The sequence below is a fragment of the Haliotis cracherodii genome, unplaced genomic scaffold (genome assembly GCF_022045235.1).
Source record: "Haliotis cracherodii isolate W230 unplaced genomic scaffold, xgHalCrac1.p SCAF_2, whole genome shotgun sequence".
NCBI classification, from domain to species: domain Eukaryota; kingdom Metazoa; phylum Mollusca; class Gastropoda; order Lepetellida; family Haliotidae; genus Haliotis; species Haliotis cracherodii.
The window spans coordinates 12117376-12123375 of NW_027266275.1; the positions used below are offsets into that span (position 1 = coordinate 12117376).

The window sequence follows — 6000 nt, forward strand, 5'->3', positions numbered from 1 at the left end:
AGTATTGTGGAGTTTGTCATCTACATGGGAGTCAAACCCACGCTATGATGTAAACATGAGTATGTATAATCCATCCGTGTAGGATGTAATTAAACATTATTTTTATCATGTGTGTCAATCAGTTCTTTACTTACGGGTTCTTTTAAGGAAGGAACCTGTCGTTTGGACCTTTGTATGACACGAGCATACTTGTTTTGAAAAACAAATGCACGAAATTAATCATTTCCACATCTTGCTTTTATATTCCGTGATTTACATTATAGATATCACTCTGCATTTCATCATTGTATGCTGTGAGAGCCACGCAAACCGGATTGATCATATCGACATTATATGTACAGCACTGCAATTCTGTTGCTGGTGTTTCCTGAACGTGTCCGAATAGGGGGAAACCTCGGGTCAAGGCTGACCGTCTTTTGTGCAATAAGTCATCTGAAATAGGTATATATATAACGTCAAATATAACAGCCAAAACATTTATTTTATCGACCGCCCCACTAAAACAAATCTAATCTGTTATTGTCTGTGTGGTAACGTTTTGAGAAAAAAATTTTTTACAAAAATAAAAAGGCCTCTTCCTGCCTGAAATAGCAGATCGGATATCTACCCAAATACCTTCAAGCTTGGCAATCATTTTTGTCAGAGTTAATGTTATATTCAAATATAACTTTCAAACATTCTAAAAATTAAATGAGTCACTAGAAGAGTAGAAAAATGGCAGCTCACCGTGAGAGAACGTCGTGTGCAGGTGTCTACTTGGCCTTGCTCCCCGAGAACATGCTGTACTTGTACACCAGGAAGGCGGCCACGAACAGCAGCAGGAGGAAGAGAAGCGCCAGGGGTACCGCCTGGGTCAGATGGTGGATGTGTGGGATCGGCATTGTGTCCTCTAGACATGACATATGGCAACAAAAAAAACTGTATTACTATTATTATTGGTTCACGTATCTTTCATGATCGTAAGTTCTATGTATTGGAGAAAACACGCTAACGAGGTTTTGGGTAGACAGAGCATGCCCTGGGGAGAGGGAAAAACCAAGGGGCCGAAGCCCCCGCGGTTTTTCCCGACCCCCAGGGCATGCTCTGTCTACCAAAACCGAGGGAAAGTGTTTTTCCATACTTATAAACCTATTCATTGGGATCTCTATGAAGTAAGAGAGTTCTTTCTATAAGCATTAAATCCTATTGTGAGGTTTTACTTTCAAAGTAAAACCTATTGTGAGGTTTTACTTTCAAAGTAAAACCTATTTTGAGGTTTTATTTTCGTTCGGGAGGTTTTATTTTGAATGTAAAACCTCAAATCCCAGGTTTAACCAAGTAACTGAAAAAATGACAAGTAGCAATTCAAAATATTAATTCAATTAAAATTGAATGTCATGTGTACAATTCCGCGTGGACATTTAAAAGCGACATCACTTCAGAGTCTCTGGTGAAAGGACAGTGAGGTTTCAAAACACGTGCTTTTAAACAGGTGCTTATCAATGCTGCACAATTTGCACGTGCAGTAACTGTTAGCCGTTACGTCACAACTACCTTCATGTGACAGTTGGATTGTTTAAAGTCGAAAATCTTGTAAAGCAAAAAACACCTTTAAAATTTGCGAATTTTCGTTTTGAAAAGTTTAAAAGAAGTGGAATATTGAAACACAATCATTTAGAAACCGAAGATTTCACTTTCATTTAAAAGTAAGTATTTTAGTTGTGTTTTGTTGTTGACACATCCAAGTGCTCTTGGACGCCTGGCAAGTCAGCGAATTTCACGTGCAAGTTATGATATCACGTCTTCAAGGAAGCGCTATAATGAAGCGCCTCATTTATAGATACTCGTTATAACATTTATAACATCGTTAACGTTATAACGAAAATAAAATAGGTTTTACTTTGAAAGTAAAACCTCACAATTGGTTTTAATGCTTATAGAAAGAACTCTCTTACTTAATAGAGATCCCAATGAATAGGTTTATAATGAGATTTCAAAACTGATGGTTCTATAAAACACCATTGAAACTATGGATATTCCACAGAACACATATTAATCGACTATCCCTATGATATTCTACTGAATGACCTCTTAATTGTTTTCATCAGATATAACAAAGACCTTTACAGGATGACGTCAAGTAAGGTTTTGAAATACTACACGACTTGTTGCCATAGGGACTTAGATGAGTTCTTTTCATGTGTCATGTTGAATATGTCAACATTAATTAATTACGTTAATTAATTATTTTTAAATAGTACAACATGCCAATAAATAAAAGCCCTCTTGTCACATGCTTTATGCAGAGATTTCTGTTTGATATGGAAAAGGTTTTGTCGCTTTGTTTAGCATTAAGAAGTACATGTTGTCATATACAAGAGTTGACTGATGAGTTCTGAGCCTCACATGGAAGGAAATGCGTAAAGTGACATCTTTTGGTGTAGACATTGCGAGATATAGAGGTTGAGCCTACAGAGGATGCCCCTCACCTCACTATGTCAACGTAAAGAGGTGGGCAGCAGAGTTAGTCGTGGCAGGAAGAGCCTTGTGGACGTCATCAGTCCAGAAAAGCCTGTAACGTCGCGACATGTGAGAATCCATGTTACGGTGATGACCGACCGGCGAATGACTCAGCGAGTTCAGTAAGCATATCATAGAAACCTTTTGCAATGAAGGTGTAAGTTCCTTGAATTCCAAAGCTTCTGACATCTATCAAAAACGCACCAGGCATAACAAGTCTTGTGATAATATAGCCCTGTTTAGCTCATCAAGAACGGTTTTCGCAATTTGTGACTGGATGAAACCTTGGTCCGCCAATTGTGTCCAAACAGTAACCCAAACAGTAGAATCATTTGACATCCGCACCACCATCAGCTTGAAAGGACATGGCCTCCGTGTTCTGGGCTGCTGAGGGTGTCCTCACGGTGGACTTTCCTCCAAAAGGCCGGACAATAAACGAAGCATATTATGCTTTAACTTTGAGTCAATTGCTGGATTAAATTAAAATTAAGGATATCTGAAATATTTTCCACGAGAACACTGATGCAGTACACAAATCAATCATTGCCATGGCTTCAATCCACCATGGTCAGTGTGCCTTTGAAGTCCTTCAGCACCCAACTTCTTCTCCTGACCTGGCTTCGTCAGACTTCTGTCTGTTCCCAAACATGAGGAGAGCTCTTGCCGGAACCCAGTTCGAATCGAACGATTACGTCATAGCAGCTGTGGAGAACGTTTTAGACATTCAAGAGAACGGGAATAAAATCCCTCCAACATCGTTGACAAAAGTGTACCGATGTGGAAGGGGAACATGTTGAAAAAACGAAATCATTTTAATGTCCTTAGGTCAAGCATTTCTATTTGAGGCTCAGAACTTATCACTAAAACCTCGTATGCCATGAGTCCAAAATTAATGAATACATTTTCTGCTCTGCTGCAATATCTCAACATAATAATCCTCACGTTATTAAACTGGAGTGTTTGAGTTGGGTTTAACGCCGTCTTTAACAGTATTAATATCACGACGTGTCAGTGATAGTGAGTCAGTTGGGTTTAACGCCGCTTTGAACAGTTCTATCGAGGCATGTCAGCTTAATGTGGGAGGATGGATCGATGCTCATGATGCCAATCACTGGATTGTCTGGTCCAGACTCGATTGTTTGCGGCGTTAAACAATAAAAAAAACATAATGTGGGAGTAAATCCCGAAGCGATGCAGGTCTCATGCGTTTACCACTTTCGTGAAACCCACGAGCACGGGTATGGTGCTGACAAACCTACACACATAATAGGGGAGAACCGGGATTAGAACCCACGATCATAGGGTTTCTGTATAGTAGAATACAGAGCCTTTTCCTGGGCCAACCGTACCAAGGAGCATATTGCAGATTAGCATAGTGGTCACAGCGTTCGTCATAAGCCTGTTTCGATTCCCCACCTGGGTACAATGTGTGAAGCATAGTCATGATGTTCCTCGTCTTGATATTGCTGGAATGTGGCGTAAGACAATACTCTCTCCTTCAAAGGTAAACGTAAATGTGATATAACGAGGTTACACTTGAATTTAAGATCTTAGCGCTAAATCTACTGTAACACAGTCATTTACGAGTGTGGTGCTTTTGGTTGTAATAAAAATACGTGTCGCATTAAGATCTAATCTATAACTGGAAACAAATCTGACACCTTTTTCGAGTGAAAACTGCAGAGTGAGCATTACCATAAGTAGTGCATAGCTATTGTGGCTGCACGGCATTACATATGGAACTTGAACTTTCAAACCAGAAGTCCTGAAGGCCAGACTCTTCTAACTACAATACCATACACCCATAAGGTAACAATGACAGTTCAATGTGATATGAACATATGTGTCATTTTGGCTGGTTTCGGAGCAATATCTTCATTGCGTTTACTATCAAAATAATGTTGGACGATGCGTGATGTGACTCTTAATAACTAATCATAAATTAGGTCGACCCGTGGGGATTCCAGGTTAGAATATATATATCCCAAGCAACCCACATGTTTGTTTGTTTGTTTGTTGTTTAACGCCACCATCTGCAATATTCCAGCTATATGACGGCGGTCTGTAAATTATCGAGTCAGCACAAGACAATCAAATGATTGACATCATGAGCATCGATCTACTCAACTGGAATAAGATGTCATGCATCGACCAAGTCAGCGATCCCTACCCCGATCTCGTTAGTCGCCTCTTACAAGCATTGTCGGAGCAACGTGTATGCTCTTTGTAAGAGCTAGGCGACCTCATGGATCGTGTATTTAGGCTTGGGGACTTTGGTTTATTGTATATTATCATATCCCAATTGCGTTGACAGATGCTTACACTCTCTGACACTGGATTGTCTGGTCCTGGATTATTTAAGACCGACGTCTAGCTGGAATATTGCCGAGTGCGGAGTTCAACAGCAAACAAACGGTAAATTAAGTCATTCTGAAAAGGCTTTTTCTGACCAGCCTGAATGACGAAGTATGTCCGCCTTGTTTGTAAGAAAGGGACATTGGTATGGAGACACTTATGGCATAGAGTAATAGTTGTGCTTATGTGATACTTCCTAGTAATATTGTTGCGCGACACTGAGGGAGAGACTGAGTATGGATTACACGTTCTTCCAATATAGACAAGCCATATGACGGAATAGGCTTCACACATTGTGCTAGGTTAGGACAAGCCAACGCTAAAACCACCCGTCCATCCCACCGCTGTAGTCCACACATGCAGATAATAAGAACTATCAACAGGTTCATTCAACATCAAGACTCAACAACACCCAAAGAGTTAACTCAATATTATAAAAAAATAACCCCTCAATTATACAACTTTCCGTCACTGCTAATGTGCAAAAGAAATAACCACCAATGAATGTATACTCTATAAATACTCTTGATATAAATATCGACTTCAAAGAAATAAGACTCGCAATAATACATTGGTAACTTACAAAACACTGATTATTCCAGGAAAGAATTCTGTGAGAAAACTAGCATATTGCCAACAAGGCAATGTTTACCAGCGTTTACTGCAGGAACACTTGTTCCAAATATAGATCCTAACGATACCCTGGCTTCCGTCAGCTTCTACGTAGTGAAAATAGACTTGGAACAAGCTGGCCCCGACAGGACGGTAAAACAGCTTATTGAGTTCAGTATGCTATCTTTAAATCTTTATTTACCTACCAGATCTATCAGCTCGGTAATATATCACGGCCGCATAACACTTGAAGTATACTCGTCTGCTTCTGCTAACTTTCTGACAGATGTAGGCACTTGTGTGTTACGTCATCAAGCCATGCGTACACATATCGCAGACTGACTTGTTTGGCACAGCCTGGAAACACCCTTCCCGTGTGACTTACTCATCGCCAGTACTAATGTCTAACACGTGTATGTGTATATAATAGCAGATGCACGTCCTGCATATCTTTCATGTTACCTTAATCATGTCAACCGATCTAAGACCGGACTGCAAAGGCGCATGGGTGGAATGACATCGGTTGATAAAAAA

The 6000-nt window shown here is 40.0% G+C and overlaps 1 long non-coding RNA gene across 1 annotated transcript; it reads right to left on the minus strand.

Moving 5' to 3' along the window:
• Positions 1-227: 227 nt before the first annotated feature.
• On the minus strand, positions 228-5778 carry LOC139469787 (uncharacterized). Its single transcript, XR_011653743.1, has 3 exons — positions 5673-5778; positions 727-889; positions 228-432 (listed from the first exon to the last, which is right to left on the minus strand). It is a non-coding gene; the product is annotated as an uncharacterized lncRNA (long non-coding RNA).
• Between the last annotated feature and the right edge of the window lie 222 nt (positions 5779-6000).